Source organism: Lepidochelys kempii, chromosome 21 (genome assembly GCF_965140265.1).
Source record: "Lepidochelys kempii isolate rLepKem1 chromosome 21, rLepKem1.hap2, whole genome shotgun sequence".
Classification (NCBI taxonomy): domain Eukaryota; kingdom Metazoa; phylum Chordata; order Testudines; family Cheloniidae; genus Lepidochelys; species Lepidochelys kempii.
Window position 1 is genome coordinate 13207092 of NC_133276.1, and position 20920 is coordinate 13228011.

The 20920-nt window shown below is 47.6% G+C and overlaps 1 long non-coding RNA gene across 2 annotated transcripts; it reads left to right on the top strand.

Annotated features, from left to right (window-relative positions):
• The first annotated feature begins 5093 nt into the window (after positions 1-5093).
• Positions 5094-8235, top strand: LOC140901393 (uncharacterized). Of its 2 annotated transcripts, none has more exons than XR_012155835.1 (2): positions 5094-6251; positions 7275-8235. It is a non-coding gene; the product is annotated as an uncharacterized lncRNA (long non-coding RNA). The 2 variants fall into 2 exon arrangements; XR_012155836.1 differs by lacking the exon at positions 5094-6251 and adding an exon at positions 6382-6428.
• Positions 8236-20920: the final 12685 nt, after the last annotated feature.

Below are 20920 nucleotides of genomic sequence, written 5' to 3' on the forward strand. Positions count from 1 at the left end.
CTGCGAAAAAAACCCAGATCACGTTCCTGTACTCTGGGGGAAAAATCCCAGATTGGTTTGATAATTTGTGGGGGGGAAAAACCAATTGAGAAAAGGGGATCAGGTCTGTCAACATATTTCTAATCTGACCTTTTCATTTGCATGAATTAACTAAAATTTTGAAATAAAATATCCCTTCGAACTAGTAAAATGATATTTTTGTTTTGCAGACATCCAAACCGATCATTTCGAGAATTGCCCATTGTTTTTCATTCAAAATTTTTTAAAGTGGGAGATTTGTCAAACCTAATTTTTTTCCCACCAGTGGATTCAGTCCCTGCCCTGAAGGGCTAACAATAAACAAGCAAGATAGGGTGGGAAAAAAGTATACAAGCTCCAAGCAGATGAGTGGGAGCTGAGGCACAGAGCCCCTGATGTAAAGACCACTGAATTCAGTCAGAATTTCCACTAATTGAAGTTGAAATGGGTTTTGAATTACACCCAGGGAAATTAAGCAACTCATTCTAGGGCCCCATAGAGAGTCTGTAGCAGAGACAGGAGCCAAACTCTAGGTTTCAGCTCTATGCCTTAACCACAAAAGCACCATCCGTCTCTACTTTCCATGTCTCTGGAGAGCAGATACAATGAAATGAGTGAGGTTTTCTTTTTAAGGGCGCAAGATTCTAAGTGTCTTTTTAAAACCCCGATTGCCAAATCCTCTTCCTTCAAATGGCATCGTCCTCCAAATGTGAGACGAGAGGCAGATCTGGATGAATGGGCTGATTTTCCTCCTCCTTTAATTGCTGCCTTTTTAAGGGATTGCAGCAGCTGGTTCCTCAACTCTCTTAAAAACATCACTAACCAGAGAGGGCAGTATTAACGGGGGATTATTAACTCAAGTAGCTTGCTACAGATACGCTCTCCCTTACTAAACTTTATTGAGGGGACCCGCACAATTCTTCTGCCAGTTATAATAGCCAACATTAGAAACAACCTAAGGGGAAGAAAAAGAGTGAATAATTAAGTCACAGCTACAGTATAATTATTAATATATTTGCATCTTAATTTTCCTAATCCTGCCCCTCCTCCGCCCCCACCCCCAGCTAAGGGACTGAATACGGTGAAACTACTGCTATTCTCCTGTGCTGGGGACTGCATCTCCTGCATGCAACACATACCAATGCCTAAAAAGAACAGGAGTCCTTGTGGCACCTTAGAGACGAACAAATTTATTTGAGCATAAGCTACAGCCCACTTCATTGGATGCATAGAATGGAACATATCGTAAGATATATATATACACATACAGAGAAGGCTAATGTAGTGCCCATCTTTTAAAAAGGGAAGAAGGAGGATCCAGGGAACTACAGGCCAGTCAGCCTCAACTCAGTCCCTGGAAAAATCATGGAGCAGGTCCTCAAGGAATCAATTCTGACGCACTTAGAGGAGAGGAAAGTGATCAGGAACAGTCAGCATGGATTCACCAAGGGCAAGTCATGCCTCACTAATCTAATTGCCTTCTATGTCGAGATAACTGGCTCTGTGGATGAGGGGAAAGCAGTGGACATGTTGTTCCTTGACTTTAGCAAAGCTCTTGACACCGTCTCCCACAGTATTCTTGCCAGCAAGTTAAAGACGTATGGGCTGGATGAATGGACTACAAGGTGGATAGAAAGCTGGCTAGATTGTCGGGCTCAACAGGTAGTGATCAATGGCTCCAGGTCTAGTTGGCAGCCGGTATCAAGCGGAGTGCCCCAAAGGTTGGTCCTGGGGCTGGTTTTGTTCAATATCTTCATTAATGATCTGGAGGATGGCATGGATTGCATCCTGAGCAAGTTTGCAGATGACACTAAACTGGGAGGAGAGGTAGATACGCTGGAGGGTAGGGATAGGATACAGAGGGACCTAGACAAATTAGAGGACTGGGCCAAAAGAAATCTGATGAGGTTCAACAAGAACAAGTGCAGAGTCCTGCACTTAGGACGGAAGAATCCCATGCACTGCTACAGACTAGGGACCGAATGGCTCGGCAGCAGTTCTGCAGAAAAGGACACAGGGGTTACAGTGGACGAGAAGCTGGATATGAGTCAACAGTGTGCCCTTGTTGCCAAGAAGGCCAATGGCATTTTGGGCTGTATAAGTAAAGGCATTGCCAGCAGATTGAGGGACGTGATCGTTCCCTTCTATTCGACATTGGTGAGGCCTCATCTGGAGTACTGTGTCCAGTTTTGGGCCCCACACTAGAAGAAGGATGTGGAAAAATTGGAAAGCGTCCCGCGGAGGGCAACAAAAATGATGAGGGGACTGGAACATATGACTTATGAGGAGAGGCTGAGGGAACTGGGATTGTTTAGTCTGTGGAAGAGAAGAATGAGGCAGGATTTGATAGCTGCTTTCAACTACCTGAAAGGGAGTTCCAAAGAGGATGGATCTAGACTGTTCTCAGTGGTAGCTGATGACAGAACAAGGAGTAATGGTCTCAAGTTGCAGTGGGGGAGGTTTAGGTTGAATATTAGGAAAAACTTTTTCACTAGGAGGGTGGTGAAGCACTGGAATGCGTTACCTAGGGAGGTGGTGGAATCTCCTTCCTTTGAAGTTTTTAAGATCAGACTTGACAAAGCCCTAGCTGGGATGATTTAGTTGGGGATTGGTCCTGCTTTGACAGGGTGTTGGACTAGATGACCTCCTAACGTCCCTTCCAACCTGATATTCTGTGATTCTATGATTAAGGTTTCAGAGTAGCAGCCGTGTTAGTCTGTATTTGCAAAAAGAAAAGGAAGACTTGTGGCACCTTAGAGACTAACAAATTTATTTGAGCATAAGCTTTCGTGAGCTACAGCTCACTTCATCGGATGCATTCAGTGGAAAATACAGTGGGGAGATTTATATACATAGAGAACATGAAACAATGGGAGAGACTGTCCAGTTTGACCAATGTACATGGCAGAGGGGCATTGCTGGCACATGATGGCATATATCACATTGGTAGATGTGCAGGTGAACGAGCCTCTGATAGTGTGGCTGATGTGATTAGGCCCTATGGTGGTGTCCCCTGAATAGATATGTGGACACAGTTGGCAAGGGGCTTTGTTGCAAGGATAGGTTCGTGGGTTAGTGGTTCTGTTGTGTGGTGTGTGGTTGCTGGTGAGTATTTGCTTTAGGTTGGGGGGCTGTCTGTAAGCAAGGACTGGCCTGTCTCCCAAGATCTGTGAGAGTGATGGGTCGTCCTTCAGGATAGGTTGTAGATTCTTGATGATGCGTTGGAGAGGTTTTAGTTGGGGGCTGAAGGTGACGGCTAGTAGCGTTGTATTATTTTCTTTGTTAGGCCTGTCCTGTAGTAGGTGACTTCTGGGTACTCTTCTGGCTCTGTCAATCTGTTTCTTCACTTCAGCAGGTGGGTACTGCAGTTGTAAGAATGGTTGATAGAGATCTTGTAGGTGTTTGTCTCTGTCTGAGGGGTTGGAGCAAATGCGGTTGTATCGTAGAGCTTGGCTGTAGACAATGGATCGTGTGGTGTGGTCTGGATGAAATGAATAAATGGACACAAATCAGAGAAAAGAATAAATGGACACAAATCAGATGTCAAGAATTATAACATTCATAAACCAGTCGGAGAACACTTCAATCTCTTTGGTGACTGGATTGCAGACCTAAAAGTGGTAATTCTTCAACAAAAAAACTTCAAAAACAGACTCCAATGAGAGACTGCTGAATTGGAATTAATTTGCAAACTGGATACAATTAACTTAGGCTTGAATAGAGACTGGGAGTGGATGGGTCATTACTCAAAGTAAAACTATTTCCCCATGTTTATTCCCCACCCCCCACTGTTCCTCAGACGTTCTTGTCAACTGCTGGAAATGGCCCACCTTGATGATCACTACAAAAGGTTCCCCCTCCCCCCGGCTCTCCTGCTGGTAATAGCTCACCTTAAGTAATCACTCTCCTTACAGTGTGTATGGTAACCCCCATTGTTTCATGTTCTCTATGTATGTAAATCTCCCCACTGAATGCATCCGATGAAGTGGGCTGTAGCTCACGAAAGCTTATGCTCAAATAAATTTGTTAGTCTCTAAGGTGCCACAAGTACTCCTTTTCTTTTTATGATTAAGGTGGAATTTGCCATACAAACTGTCAGAGGCTAATTAATTAAGATGAGCTATTATCAGCAGGAGAAAAAAAACTTTTGTAGTGATAATCAAGATGGCCCATTTAGACAGTTGACAAGAAGGTGTGAGGATACTTAACATGGAGAAATAGATTGAATATGTGTAATGACCCAGCCACTCCCAGTCTCGATTCAAACCCAAGTTAATGGTATCTAGTTTGCATATTAATTCAAGCTCAGCAGTTTCTCGTTGGAGTCTGTTTTTGAAGCTTTTCTGTTGCAAAATTGCCACCCTTAAGTCTTTTACTGAGTGGCCAGAAAGGTTGAAGTGTTCTCCTATTGGTTTTTGAATGTTATGATTCCTGATGTCAGATTTGTGTCCATTTATTCTTTTGTGTAGAGACTGTCCGGTTTGGCCAATGTACATGGCAGAGGGGCATTGCTGGCACATGATGGCATATATCATATTAGTAGATGTGCAGGTGAACGAGCCCCTGATGGTGTGGCTAATGTGATTAGGTCCTATGATGATGTCACTTGAATAAATATGTGGACAGAGTTGGCATCGGGCTTTGTTGCAAGGATAGGTTTCTGGGTTAGTGTTTTTGTTTTGTGGTGTGTGGTTGCTGGAAACTATCTGCTTCAGGTTTGGGGGCTGTCTGTAAGCGAGGGCTGGTCTGTCTCCCAAGATCTGTGAGAGTGAGGGATCATTTTTCAGGATAGGTTCTAAATCTGTGATGATGCGTTGGAGAGGTTTTAGTTGGGGGCTGAAGGTGATGGCTAGTGGCGTTCTGTTATTTTCTTTGTTGGGCCTGTCCTGTAGTAGGTGACTTCTGGGTACTCTTCTGGCTCTGTGAATCTGTTCCATTCAATGCATCCGATGAAGTGAGCTGTAGCCCATGAAAGCTGATGCTCTAATAAATTTGTTAATCTCTAAGGTGCCACAAGTCCTCCTGTTCTTTTTGCGGATACAGACTAACCCAGCTGTTACTCTGATACTAATACCTTGCTCTGAAATAGCATTTTTCATCAGTAGAACTCAAAATGCTTCACAGACTTTAATGCATTAATCATCACAATACCCCTGTGAGCTGGACAATGCTATTAGCCCCACTTTACAGAAAGGAAAACAGAAAGGCTAAATGATTTGTCTGAGTTCACACAGGAAATCAGTGGCAGAACAGGGAATTGAACATTGGTCTTCTATGGTGCTTCAGGCATCAGCCAGGCTCTGAGGAAAAGCAATAACCATGGCAGTAGAATCCACAAACTTACAAATGAGGCAGAGAATTGCTTGAACTGGCTGGCACTTGGTGCCAACATGAGCAATGAGGTTCTCCCAGAAGATGAGATGAGACTTGTCTTGGCGAAAGCTCAGACGTTCAGAGAAGCATTTGGAGCTGTGGAGAAGGCAGACAGAGAAAAGCGAATGGACGCGCAGAATGGGCAGGCAGACTTCATGAGTAGCGCCCAATCACTGCACCATTACTTGCTAGAGCTTGTATAGCGCTCGTCTCACCCTGCACCTTTCCCTCCCCCCGCAGGAGCATGGGGGAAAGGGGAGCTCCAGAATGTCGCTCACACCCATTTGGGCACCCCAGGCTCAGGGCTCTGTGTCTAGGGCATGCAGCTTGTTCTCTGTTCCCCACCTTGGTTTGGGGGGTGAGGCTCTGGCGCGCACTGATGGTGCCTATTCTGCATTCCTCATCCTGATCTCAGTGCTTGTGGTATGAACTGAACAACCTCTCTTTGGTCTCAGCGCTGTTTGCCTGAGTCATGTCCATTTTCAGCCCCCTTACAGTCGCAGTACTGCCTGCCTTTAATATGGACCAAGTAGACCCAGTCTCAGCTCCCCTCTGTCTCAGTACACAGGGATTTAGGTGTGGCAATATGTAGTGTTACCAGCCCTCACTTTCAGATGCTTAGAAAATCATTGGAAGAACAATGGGATCCCCTAAGCCTGAGTTAGGTGCATAGGCTCCCTCTTCAGTGAATGGGGAGAGACAGGCACCTCAGAATGGGATCTGCTGGAGATGCTGCCGAGGGGGTGGGGGGGCCATGCTAAGCCCTACCCTTCACAGAGTTTGGTCCCTATCTCTGCTTGCAACTCTACCTCTGCCGCCAACAGCTCTGTGGATACTTTGCTGCTGCTCGGTTATATGAGGTAAAGCTGTCTTTTGCTCTGTATATTCTAGAAGTGGGTGAAGGGATAGAAATGTACCAGTTTTCGTGTGCTCCAACTTCCCTTGTGTAGCTAAGTAGTGCGGCGGAAGAGTGTGTTAATGCACACAGAGATTTCACGGGCATCCTTCAGCGAGATCTCCAGGAAACTTTCCTGCAGGTACTTGCCAATCCTCTGCTGAAGGTACCTCGGCAGAGCTGCTTTGTTCCTTCCCCCTTTGTAGGAAACTTTCCCTTGCCAATCGGCAATCATATGTGCTGGGACCAAAGCCGCACACCGGAGAGCAGCATAGGGACTGAAGCCGCATGATGCATCCGTGCTTACCCTCAGGAGTCTTACCTCCTGGAACCTTACCCTGCTTACCCTCAGGGGGCTTCAATGACCCCCGCCTATGGAAAATGGTAGCAGAATTTACAATATTGTCCCTAGTTGCCTCCAGAGATCCCCTTAAAAAACCACCAGTGGTTTTCAAACTTTAGCAACCCAAGGACCCCCATTTTGATTTTAAAATTTTTCATGGACCCCCAAACCCCCTGCTCAGCCTCAGGCCCCACCCCCACTCCATCCCTTCCCTCAAGGCCCCACCTCTTCCTGCTCCCACTCCACCCCTGCCCCTCCTCTTCCCCACCTCTTCCCCTGAGCGTGCTCCATCCCCACCCCTTCCCCTCCCTCCCAGCGCCTCCTGCACGCTGCTGAACAGCTGTTCCCTAGTGTGCAGGAGGCACTGGGTGGAAGTAGGACGAGTTGATCAGCGAGGCCTGCAGACCCCCTGGAGTACACTTGCAGACCCCCAGAAGTGTGCAGACCCCAGTTTGAGAAACTGCCCCATCTTGAACGCTAAACATCCCTGCCCCCCGGGCCACATTTAGGGTGTTCACCAAGGTGTGTGATTGCTAAGGGACAGTGAGAAAGCGATTCATATGTAAAAAGAGGTATATTTTACTATAACGATTCAATGCTGTGCGTGAACTAACAGTCATGCTTCTGTTTCTTGTGTTTCTGCAGATGTGGCCTTCAGGGGAACCCCCTATACACTGGTGGAGTGCCTCTGCTAGATAAGGAAGCGACCAAGGCGCAACAAAGAGGACAGGTGCAGGCTGCTATGACCATAGGAATATTTTCCTCCTTTAGGTCTAACCAGCCATAAAGGCAGCACCAGCACACTTTTAATCTGCCAAAGGCACATTCTATGGTCATTCTGCTCCTGCTCAGCCTATTGTTGAAGCACTCCTTGCTGCTGTCCAGGTTTCCTGCTTAAGGCTTCATGAGCCATGGGAGTAAGGGGTACGCTGAGCCTCCCAAGATCACGTGGGCATTTCAACATCCCCCACTGGAATCTGGGAAAGAAAGTCCCTGCTTCAGCTTTCTGTACAGGCTAGTGTTCCTGAAGATGCACACACAGCAGGTCAGGCAATTCTGATTCCTGTTCAGAGTGGGAGTTCATGATATACTGCATGACCATCCGTGATATGTGTTTTACTGTGACCACAACAGTAGAGAGCAGTGTGTGATCCATCCTTTCAGACAGAGACGGCGGGTGTACAGTAAACAGGGGCTGTTGAAAAATGCTGCAAAACGCAGTCAGAAGCTCATGCAATGATGGGACAGAAAAAACTGCATCATGGGACGTTGAGCCTGCACCCATGATGCACTGGGATCCACTCCGCCTTCCCACAACACCTAGCTGCAGAAGGTGGCGAGTAGCACAATGGGATGCTACCCACGGTGCACTGCTCTGACTGTTGATGCTAGAGCCCCAACTGTGGATACGCTCTGCCACCAGGAGTGTTGTGTGAACATGCCCAAACGATGTAATTATACAAGTTTTTGATTGTCAGTGTAACTTGCGTTGACAAAACTGTAATGTAGATAAGGGCGTAGTGAAAGCTGATGGTTCTGTTTTAACCTGCCTTGCAGAGTGTTCACTTTTTGTAGGTTTAAATTACACACCCTAATCTTGATTCAAGCTACTTTTTGCAGAGTCTCTCCTTTTATCATGGTGTCAGAGGAGAAAAAGGAAAGGAACCAAAGGGAAACCAAGGGTGGTTTATTGATCCTTCAAACTCAAGCTCTGACCAAATACTATTCAACTCTAGAGTTGGTTGAAATCTGTTCATCAGCAGAAAGAAAGAAAATATTTGGTTTTGTTGAAAAATTCTGCATTTTGTGCAAGCTTATAGAAAAAAGTATTGAGAGCCTTTTGAATTTTCCCCCCTGAAAATACGTACATTTTTTCACCTAGTGCTACTCAGCTTTCTGTTTATCCACCCGTGAAATAAGTCTGATAGTAGTTACCTATCTCACTGTGATGTTTGGAGCCTTAAAGAACGGTGAGCACCTTAATAATACTTAAGAGAGTGTTTTTCATCTCCATGCACTTCACTGAGGGGGTGGACCCAGTATCATCTTCCCTGTTTTACAGACATGAAAAGCAAGGTACCAAGTGGTGAAATGAATTGCTAGCGATCACAGAGCAAGTCTATGGCAGACCCAGGGCAGAACTCAGAACTCCTGACTCCCCGTTTTGGGCTGTAGACGCTCTATCCAAATGAAACTTTAATAGTAGTTAAAGGAAATAATGCAGTTATTTTAAAATGTCCACACTCTCTTCCAATGCTGGAACTCTAGATACTACAGCAGGGTGCTGGCTAATCAGGAGAACCAGAAAGTGAAACTGACCAGTTTTGTTTCACAGGTCAACCTGATGTACAAACAAGCAAACAAAGTGTATCACAACAAGGGGAAGGCAAAGTTGCCATAATCCCCAGGGGAAAAAAAAGGAGAAAATTCATTTGATAAAGCAAGTTTCAGAGTAGCAGCCGTGTTAGTCTGTATCCGCCAAAAGAAAAGGAGGACTTGTGGCACCTTAGAGACTAACAAATTTATTTGAGCATAAGCTTTTGTGAGCTACAGCTCACTTCATCGGATGCATTCAGTGGAAAATACAGTGGGGAGATTTTATATACACAGGTAACATGAAACAATGGGTGTTACCACAGACATTGTAATGAGAGCGATCAGGTAAGGTGAGCTATTACCAGCAGGAGAGGGGGGGACGGGGAAACCTTTTGTAGAGATAATCAAGGTGGGCCATTTCCAGCAGTTGACAAGAACGTGTGAGGAACAGTAAGGGGAGTGGGGGAATAAAATGGGGAAATAGTTTTACTTTGTGTAAAAAGAAAAGGAGGACTTGTGGCACCTTAGAGACTAACAAATTTATTTGAGCATAAGCTTTCATGAGCTACATCTCACTTCATCGGGTAATGACACATCCACTCCCAGTCTTTGATCAAGCAGCAATTCTATCAAATCAGTCCTAAACGGTCTGAAATATCCAGTTCTGCCCTCAATAGCGGAAAGTGTGATGGTCACTTACTGTGTTTCTGGCCGAAATGTCCACATTAATCCATATGTCACGTATCCATGGAAATAAAATGGCTCCCCAGCTGCAGCTTAGTAGAAACCAGAGGTGGAACTGAATGGGATTCTTTTTCCCTGACAGTCCACTGGATGGCATTTCTCCCCATCTTTATCATCTCTTTTCAAAGGAGCTGGTATCCTATAACACAGGGATTCCTGAATTTGGGGGGGCTGGATTTCAAATTAGGGGTAAAGAACTCCAATGTGTTAGTCTTCTTTATGCACAACATGCCTTGGGTGGCATGTGACCAGGATTCATCACCAAATTTGGTCCACTGGTTGGATCATTAGCTTCCCCGGATTAGGCCGGGTACTGACAGGGAGTGCGACATGAACACTGATCCATGCCCCACAAGTGTTAGTAGGGACCCAGGAGTGATCAGAACTGTATACTGGAAATATAAATCTGGCTATGTCTGTGTCTATGGAAATTAGGGTCTCAACCTTATCTTAAGATGTGTGTCAGAGACAGACCCACATGTAATTAGTTGCACAATCATAAGGGAGGTAGCTCTTGCAGATATAATTGTCCTGGAGTGTATGGAAGACACATGCACAGAGGTCTAGCCGGTGTTCTAGAAACAAATTAAGGGTTACTCAAGAATCTATTTCCAAATCACGTTGACCATTATTGTCCATTTGGAGCTGCTTTACTGGGTTTGGAGTAGGGTGAGGTAGCAGGAGAACATACAAGACTTGACTTCAGTTTTATGGACCAGATTCTGAGCGGGTGTAAACTGACAAAGCTCCCCTGACTGCTACATTAATTTGCAACAGCTGATGATCTGGTCCTGTGTCTATTCAGAATTTGTGATGGTCCTATTTTCTTCATCTGCTGCAGTTTAAAAGTGAAATATACAGTAATTACTTAAAAGCATCAGATGATGATTCATAGTTTAAAAGACACACTGGGTGAGTAATGACCATGTATCCTTGAAGGGCCATCCACAGAGTACTGTGACATTTAATGTGATTTCAATTTTGCTTCCAAGTTGCTCTTTTTAAATTGGATGTCTTGCGATTTTCCATCTCCATCTGAACTGCAGTCAGACGCCGGAATTCCGCAAAACGAGCCCAGTTGTTGGATGTTCAGCAGCTTCAGTACATTGTGTAAGAGTTTTGGCACTGATGAAAGGAAAGGCAGCTTTTGAGAACCCTGGAAAATGGAGTTTTTTAATCAGTCCAAGAAGCAATCTTCCAAGAAGCAAGCAGCAATCTTCCCCTCATGCTTCTTACAGAAGTGCCCTGTATCCGCACGCAGTTAAGGTGTCAGCAGATGGCTCTTAGGAATATGTTGCATGGTTTGTGGGTTTTGTGGGACCTATGAAACTTGTCCACTGCAAGTGGCTTCCTTTGATAGCTCTTCGCCATACTGCCTGAGGTGAGGGGTCATTTCAGACTCCATGCCCCTTGAAGCACGGCCTTTCTGCTGGGATTGCCCACTGATGCTGGTTGTGGGGATGGGTTTTAGGATGTGTGCACATGACCACCAAATTCATTTTGCACAAGGACACTCAGCACCTCCATGACTGGGACTGGCACTTGATTTTACAGTTCACGCTGCTCCCAATGGGCTCAGCCATCTAGCCCCCCTCTTCTGCTACTTAGAATAAACTTTGACAGGGAGTTGAGAGGCACCACTCACCTGTTTCCCCTCATCCCTAAGCCATATGCAGCTTGTGACGGGGTTCACTCACCACTGTGGCACCTCCTGCTGGCTGTCTTGGGGATTAGCTCAGCATGTCAGTGCACCCTCTTCGGGTGGTGCCTCACCGCTGTCACTCCTGCTCTAGGACCCAAGTCTCTCCCATGTCTCTCCAAGGGCCGTGGCATTCTCTTCAGCAGCATAGCCCTCCGGCCATGCCACACGCTGTGTTCCCCCGTTCCGGGGGACCTGCAGTCCGTTGTTTAGCCACTTCCCACACTGGCTACTGCAGCGAGTTGTCTGGCCACTTCCTCATGGTCCCAGCATCCTCTTTGCCCTTGCCTCAGGGCCTCAGCCTGCAAACCCCAGCAGCCAGCTGGGAGCTGCCTCTCGCTCCCTGCTAGCAGCACTGCTCTGTCCAGGGTTCTGGCAGTTCTCTCAGCCCTCCAGAGACACCGTCCTTCCTCCCTGGACTCCCAGCAGAGAACTGCCTTCCTCTGCCCTGCAGCTCCTGTTTTTATATGGGCCTGCTTGGCCCTGATTGGCTGCTCCTTTCAGTCCTTCTCTGATTGGCTGCCTCCTGCACAGCCTCCCTAGGGCTCTGTTAGCCCCTTAGAGCCCAGTGTGGGGCAGGCACCCCATCGCACAGCTGTTGCTGCCTCTCTATTCTAAAGAGCTGATCTTGGAAAAGCAGAACAATCAGTTTGACACAGGAGGAGATGCAATGAGGATTACAGGGTCAGATCCTCAGCTGGTGTAAATTAGTGTCATTCCATTGACTAATGTTGATTTACACCAGTTGAGGATCTGTCTTCTGACTGGCTAGAACTGTTATAACCATCTAGGTTTCCATTATTCAGGAAGCTGCAATTCAGTCACAGCGGGTGCTTAGGGATGTCAAAATACATTAACCTCACTTAGACAGGGCCTTGAGAACATCCTAGGAAACAAGACTCACTAATGAGCAGTCCTTCACTGTGACCAAGTGCTGGGAGGGAAGAGAAAGGTTCTCCCAATTCACCAGCTGGAGAGGGCAAGTCTGTTGATGACCTTCATAATGTCTTGGGGCATCCCTGCTAGACCTCTGACCCAGGCACTGGAACAAAGGTTGCCCAGACAGGATCCTCACCAGGTTGGCCCCTGAGCCAAGAGAAGGTGTGATGCCCCAGGTTGTGTGGCTACCAGTGCCTTGCAGACATGTCTGTAAAGCTCCTACTTCCATACATCACTACTGAGTCTCTTTCCCAGGAACCTGGGACATAACACTGCACCTCTGCTTTTCCATCTGGAAGGAGAGTTGAAACCCCTAACCCCTAAACACACCCCTCTGACTCTGCATGGAGAGTTCCTGTCATTTCCCCTCTCACTGGTGGGCAAGCCTTGCTCTCCTCCTCTGATTGTCCCATCTGGGTGAAGCCGTAGACTCCTTTTGTTTTTAAATACATTCTTGTGCCTAATTTGATTGGCTTTTGGACTTCACTTGCTGAGCTTCAGCCTGTAGGAGGGCCCCAAAAGAAGGCAGCTCTTAACAGCAGAGTAACTGTGCAAAGCTTCCCCTAATCAATGGTGCCTCTCCCTCTAGCTGGAGTAGCCAGGATTGATAACATGAAAATAGCCTCATGTGTATCTATGAGTTGGTTTGTTTTCTTCCAACAGCTAGAGGCTTGATTCTCCTCTTGTCCACCCTGTTGTAAATCAGGAGTAACTTCACTTAAGTCACTGGCTAAAGAAGTATCAGGGGGAGCCGTGTTAGTCTGTATCCACAAAAACAACAAGGAGTCCGGTGGCACCTTAAAGACTAATAGATTTATTTGGGCATAAGCTTTCGTGGGAAAAAACCCACTTCTTTTACCCATGAAAGCTTATGCCCAAATAAATCTGTTAATCTTTAACGTGCCATCGGAATCCTTGTTTTGGGCTAAAGGTGAGAGAACAGGCCAACATTTTCCATACCAGTGGCCAGCAGAGGGCAGAAACTGCACACGAATCCCCTGTCCCTGATTGTTCCATTCAGTGTCCAATCTCTTTCACTAGCCTGGGCTGGTAAACCAGGGACCCTCATCCTGCTGGAACTAAGGGAATTCAAGGGAGCCAATGGGCCACCTGCAGATTCTCCCCAGTGAGACGTGTGGGGCTTGGAACATATTCTGTCACCAGGGTTATTCATTCTGAGCATAGCCTTGGCATTGTTTTTCAATCAAGTCGTTAGAACTAGAGTTTAATAAATAATGAGGGAACGTATAGAGCCATTAGCATGATAACTGTTCACTTTCTACCCTAACCCTCAGAGACTGATGGAGAAAAAGCGAAGAGAGGAGTAAGCCAGCTTACAAATCACAAGGCCTGGGTGATCTGATCTCACATGTGACCAGAGAGGGTTCCGGGGTTGAGCTCTCTGCTGGAAAGTGCTGAGCCATAGACTAAAGAGGAGGGATGGTTCAGCAGTTAAGGCATTAGCCGTGAACTTGGGAAACCTGGGTTCAAGTCCCTACTCTAGCAAAGCCTTCTTCTGTGACTTTGGGCAAGTTACTTCACCTCCATGTGCCTCCGTTTCCCACCTGTACAACAGGGATAATAGCCCCGCCCTGCCTCACAGGGTAGATGAGGCATCCCAGTTGTATTTATCCATATCAAGCACTCTCCTTGCATGTTGACACATCGTCTGAGAGAGCATCACCGTGTCATGACATGATCAGTTTGTCCTGCTGGGCAAATAACAAACAGATGGCAGCTCTGCCCAGGAGAGAACCAGCACAATCGTGGTATTTAAAACCAACCAGAACAATGGAGGTTTGGGTCTCATCTGGGCTCACCCTGTTATTTGGGCCTGTCAAGCGCCTGAATAAAGGCTGATTTGCTCCCTTGCTCTGACCTGAAATCCAAACCCCCAGCTGGCCGCCTTTCGGGGACAAATGGCATTTCGCTCTCTGAGCAAATAGCAGCGTTCATCTGTGTCAGGAGAAGCTGTGAAAATCCAGCCGGTGGCACAGGACTCAGCGGGAGCGTGGCAGGCGGAGGTGTGGGAGGTTTTCTGGCTCAGCCAAGTAACCTTGTCGGAAGACGAAGGGATGTGGCCTGTAGCGAGCAGCACGTCAGTTACTTGAATGGAGCAGCTGGGAGACAGGATTCAGGGTGAAAAGATGATGAGCATGAGGTGCCCAGGAAAATGGCTGAGCTTGTCATCATCAAAATGGTACCAAGAGGACTCAGGAAACTCATCCCGGTGTGAAGCCCTGTAAGCAGGCACTGTAGGCTCCTCTCACTTACACCAGTATAATTCCATTGACTTAGGAGGAGTTACTCCTGATTTACACCCATGTCACTGAGAGCTGCATCCGGAGGACATTTTCCTGCTAGAAAATCCCAGGGCAACTCAGTCCAGTGGAATCCAGTGTCTTCATGATGCCCCACGTCTGACCATCTCCAGGCAGCTCTTCCCAGGAAGCTAGGTGAGTCAGGTCTAGAATGGTCACCGCCAGGCCCCAGGGATGCCCCCCTGAAGAGCTTGGGCCGGCTGTCAGGACAAACTTGCCACACTGCAGCGTCATGGTGTTCACATCATGAGATTTTTCTCATGGGGGGGGAGGGGGTTGTGGTGCGGTAGCACCTCACAATGCAGTGTCCACACGCATGTCGACCATGCTCATCACATGGCCACTTCAGCAGCGTTGCTTCATGGTGCAAAGGGCACTGTGTCCGCATGCCACAGCAAAATGCACTGTCAATGTGCGTTTGTGTGTGTGTGTGTGGTGGGCGGGGGGGGGCGGGGGTTGGAACCCAGAGCTGAAAGGAACGGAGGCAAAAATGCCACTAGAGTGATAGCATTATAGAAACGTAGGGCTGGAAGGGGACCTCAAGAGGGATAGCTCAGTGGTTTGAGCATTGACCTGCTAAACCTAGGGTTGTGAGTTCAATCCTTGAGGGGGGGGGCGCATTTAGGGATCTGGGGCAAAAATTGGGGATTGGCCCTGCTTTGAGCAGGGGGTTGGACTAGATGACCTCGTGAGGTCCCTTCCAATCTTCATGTTCTATGATAAGATGGTCCTCTCATGCGGAGACAGGACCAAGTAAACCTCGCCCATCCCTGACAGGTGTTTGTCTAACCTGTTCTTAAAAGCCTCCAATGCTGGTGATTCCACAACCTCCCTAAGGAACCTGTTCAGTGCTTAACGACCCTGATAGCTTCCTAATATCTAACCTGAATCTCCCTTGCTGCAAACGAAGCTGATGCCGTCTGTCCGACTCCCCCATGGACATGGAGAACAATTGATCATGGTCCTCTTTATAACAACTTTTTGGCTTTGCCGTTGCTACTTTACAACTGCTATTGAGTTTTACGTGGAAAATGCTCAGAGACTCTGGTGATGGGGGGCAGAATAAAACCCTAAGAGAGAGAACCACGCCTTGTGGTTCTGCACCTGGTTCCGAACTGACACTGGGGTGGGGGGGGGGAGGGGGAGGTTTTCCAAAGCGTTCAGGACCCAGCGCCTCCCTTAGTGATCTGATTTTCCACATTGCTCAGCACCCAGTGCCCCTGATGGTGCATGCTGCGCCCTTCTGAAAACTCTGGGCCGTACAGACAAGGTGAGAGAAAGAAAGGGCACAGGGAGATTAAGCGGTTTGCCCAAGGTTTGTACAAGAAACATTCGATAGAACAGATGACAGAACCCACATCGTTCGAGCACCTTAAACAAAGGAGCATCCTCCCTCTCTGGTATGGAGGCAGGGTTGTCCAGTGGTTAGGGCATGAGCCCAAGCTGTTTGAGACCTGCACTCCATCTTCCCCAGGCTTCCTATGGGACCTTGAGCACATTACAGTCTCTCTGTGCCTGGGTTCCCCATCTGTGCAATGGGGATAGTAGCCCAGGGGTGTTATTTGTACTAGGTTTTGGGATGTGCTCAGATACTACAGTAATGGAGGCCATATGAGTAGCATAGATAGTGAGCACCCTGCTACTTAGGCATTGGCTGTGTTAGCCTGTGTCTTGCTTACTCAACTCTCTTGATTCCGCCGTGCCGCACCAATTCGGTGCCCCATGGCTGCAGCTTGATTGCCCACCTTCTTTTCCCCTGCTCCTTTAGCATCTCTGTCCCCTACCAGGAGCTTTCAGAGAGGTCGTCTGCAATACACCCAGGTGGGAGCACAAAACAGACACAAAACAAACCTCTTCATCGCCTCCGAAAGGTGCCAGGTCTGTCTAATGCCTCTTAATGTGTTGGAGCGATGAGTAATCCGGGCAAGGTTTCACTTTGCAGAAGGAAAAAAAAAAATTCAAGAGAACCCAGGGGCTGCCAGCTTAATTTGTCATTTTAATGAGTGAAATCAGAATGCATGATTTGAATGCAGCTTGCTGGCAATCAATAAACTCTGCAGGTCTGTAACAGGACACTCAACAGCATTCAGACTGCCAGGGCCCCCAAAGTCACTGCAGGCATCTAAGAATCCCACTTGTCTTTATTAAAGCATCCACCGTGTTTTCTTCCGTGTCACCTCTGGAGAGCGAAGAGACAGCATGTCAAAGCCAATGAAGCACAGGGAGAGGATGTTGAGAGCCCCTAAGGTCTTGGGTTTCCATGAGAGAGCTGCTGGCTCTCGGCGAGGCTCCGTGGTTGTTTCAGGAGACCCTTTCCTGCAAAGGAACTGAATCCTCCTTGAGAGGATAAGCTGTGAATAATTCATGGCCTCCGGTTAATCACATGGCCCTCTCAGGCTCCAGGACTGGGAGCTGAGCACTAGGGCTAGACTCTGGGAGATGTGGGAGGAGATGTATGGTCTTCTAGTCCTGTGCTCCACGGTGTTAGGTCTCAGGAGATCTCTCTCCTGCCCTTGTGACCAGGCAAAGTGTCTTCTTTCCTCTCCCAACCTGATGTGTAGTGAGAGGGGGCCAAATACATTCCCCCTCCCCACCTCCAGGATGGGTCCAATGGATTTTCTTTCTCTGCCACCCTGGTGTGGCTGGAAAGATAGGTAGGAAATAGCCCAATGCTTGGGCCAAGGGTGAGTTTTGAGCCCAGGCCCTTTGCAGTGAAAAAGAACAAGGTACCTGAGCTAAAGTACTAAGGCTATTTGCCAGATGCAGCATCAGACACCGACATTGCCTTTGTGGACCAGCCAAATAGAGGACAGTGAGTCACACTCAACCAAGGCGGGTTTCATAGACACAGCTTAGAGAAACAAAGAGCAGCCTGGGGAAAAACGACAAGGGGAAAATGGCATCCTGCCCGCTTTCCATACAGGACATGGCATTTCACCTCGAAATGTGAGATGGGCGGAAGGCCACGTCTTCCAGGAAAAGAAGGATGAACCTCAGGCAGGGCAGCCAACACAGTCCCCTTCCCAGGGTGGAATTTGGTTTCACTGTAGGCTTAACTTCCCCCTGCTCTAGAGGAGCTATACGGGGCAGCTGCATGGAGCATGTGGGCTGCATCCGCCCTGAGGACTGTCAGGAAGTCTTCCATCATCATTGGAGCACCAATGCAGATGGTAGCAATGGTAGCAGTTGGATAGGGCTCAGGGATCTTTATCATTGTGTTGTCTAACCTCGCTCTGTCAGGCGTGTTGGTAAGAATGCTGATGGCTGGTCTACACTAGCGCTCCTCTTGTTGATGCAATGCGGTGAGAGTTCCCTAAAATCCTCACCACAGACAAGACCAAAGAAGGCGTCATTCTCCACTAGGTGGGATGTGTTCAAAGTGGGACTTTGCAGCTAGCTTAGGGAGGGGGACTTTCTTCTGCACTTAGAGGGTAAAGATGAAAACTGAGAGTTCTCCTTCCATTATGTATGTCCCCATCAATTCCCATGCTGCCTTAGACAGTGATGGCCCAATTCAGTGGTGACGTGTAAGAAGGCCTCTGATTTTGACCCTATGGGACAGACCCTCAGCAAGAGGGAAGTTTATTGACTTCAGTGGAGCTATGCCAAATTTACACCAGCTGAGAATCTGGCCCTGTGTCTCGTGACAGGCCCAGAGGGGATACATGCAGGAAACATGATCATGTCAACTTATGGTTTCCTTTTTAGTTCTAGTGTTATTCAGCCCCGTACCAAAGGTCTGATGCATTGAATCCCTGACTCCATCACACAGCTTGGGCGTTGTAGGGTAAGGCATCATTATTTTCCAAGACCTGATCATCTTACATTCGGAGGCCTTACTGTGTATAGGGCCAGGGGTTGCGAGTCAGGCCCCCTCTCCAGTCTGCCTCTCAATTTTGTGCCTCAGCTTCTCCCTTTGTAAAATGGGAACCATTATCTCTGTCTGTCTCAAGGGGTGTGCGGCTGACGTATAATTAGTTAATGTTTGGAAAGTGCTTTGAGATCCTCGGATGAATGACCCTGGCCTCATGTAACTCAGTGTCGCTCCACTGAAGTCACAGCAACGTCAGTTCACAGCAGCTGAGGAGCTGGCGGGCTGCACAACAGCTGAGTGCTATTACATTTCCCTTCGCTGCACTGCAACTGCGGCTCATCTGCCCATGTTCCTCGTCTCTCCAGCTCGTTAGGCATTTCATTACCATTTTGATGCTGCACCTTTCTATGCTTTCCCCCCCGGTTTTGGATGATCAGCAGTTTCCATCAACTTCTGCACATTCCCTTTCCAGATCATAGATACACAAATAGAGTAAAATCCCTTCTTAAAGGGACAGTTGCTTCTAGTTACCTCCTTCCACCTGAAACTGCTTCTACTCAAAGCACCCTGGCCCAGAACCTCAAAGGCATTTAGGTACCTAACTCCCCAACCAATGGGGAGCTAGGTGCCTTGGGCATATAAATCCACTCTCAGTCTCTAACCACCATGGGTGATGGCATCAGGGGGGCGAAGTCCTACACTTCTTACTCATGCAAATTGCATTGGGCCACATTCTGCTGGGGAATGATGGAATACGTTTAAACTATATGTTGCATCCCCCCCTAGTCCATGTGGAGGAAAACAGCCTACTACTGATACCAGCTGAGGGAGTTACTCCTTTAGCTCAAGCAGTAGACACCTGTGCTTTGGTACAGAAGATCTCAGTTTCAAACCCTGCTGATAATCTATTGGTAGGGGGTTACTGTGCTGGATTCCTGAAAACCTCAGGCTGGGGGAGGGGAGCGGTCAGTGGGAGCTGGAGGTGCTCAGGATCTGGCCCACAGACAAGTTCTGAACCTGGAACAAACCTTTTTAAGAGGCTCCGATACATTTGCTTCACTCTTTCCCCCTTACTTCCATACTTGCTGATGGCTCTGCCTTTCCAGGATCTGGCAAGGCCTGGGAAGTACCAAAATCTGATGGGAAAGTGCTCCCATGGTATTTCCACCCCACTCTGGAGCAGGAAATAGCAGAAATCTTGCCAGGACACCTGTTCTCATATCACTACTGCAAAGCCAAATTCATCCCTCCTGGGAATAAGTGGGAAGAGCTCTTCAAGTCCACAGACCTGCCCTCCACCTCTCGCACAGGGCTCAGTCTGACCCAGTGGGTTCAGAGAGTTGGGATCAGCTGTGAACGAACAGCCTCACCTTCATTTTCTGGGAGCAAAATGCTGGTTTTGGTCACACCACGTGCGGCTCCTTGACCCCATTTGGGCAGGTGTAACCATCGGAAGAATTTGCCCCTGGGATTTTACCCCACTCTTTCAAGATTCACCCACCACTAGCCCAGCCGCCTCCTCCCTCCACTCCCTGCCCATGCAGAATTGTTGCCTGCAGCGTATTCTGCATACTACACGGCCACATTCCTTCTCGCTGACCTTGTCAATTACCCCACCGTGCTGCTGTATCATAAGCCATTTCCACAGACATTATTCTGTCCAGAGCTCCCTCACCCACGGACGGTGAATTCTTGTGATATTTTTTTTTAACTGACTCGTAGGGATATTTTTAAATGACCCGTGAAGCTATTTTGGTTTAATTTCCCTTTTGCTTTTCTCCCTCTGTCGGATCGCCTTGCTCTCCAGAGACGGCTTATTTTCATCTCTCCTACACATGAGACAAGCTGGCTGGATTAAGACAAAAGCCTTCCCCAAAAAAACGATTAGACATACATGAGTACAAATAGGATCTGCAGCTCTCCGAGCTAAGGAAACAATGATAAGAGCTCTTGACCCTCATGCTTCAGGGTATCAGCTGATTACCAGCTGGGGGATCAGGATGACATTTTCCATTCCATGGTATGCCCAGGTAAGTGAGTTATGGGGCGCGGGGAGGTATTTCCCTTTCCTCTGAGCACAGGTGGGCTAGGAACTGAATAGAGTGTTATGGGTTCCATACCCAAGAGTGACTCTAGGCTTTCACTCTGAAACAATTTGATTTTAGAAAGGAAAACAAGAAAAACACAGAGTAAAAAGTGTCCATGGTAAAGACCACAGCATCTTTGTGTGTCTTCTCTGTAATAGTCTAAGTCTATCTATCCCTCCCTTCATCCTCTGTCTCTGCATTTGAGGCATTTATATGGCATCGGTCACTTCTGTAGCACCTAGACATGAGTTGGTCTTCACCCTTCACTGTAAAGTGAAGGCAGGTCAGCCCAGCCACTCTGATATCTTGACCTGCTGTTATTGGGACTGCCTTCATTATCTATTTTCCCTTCCACAGGAAAGTTTGTTTCT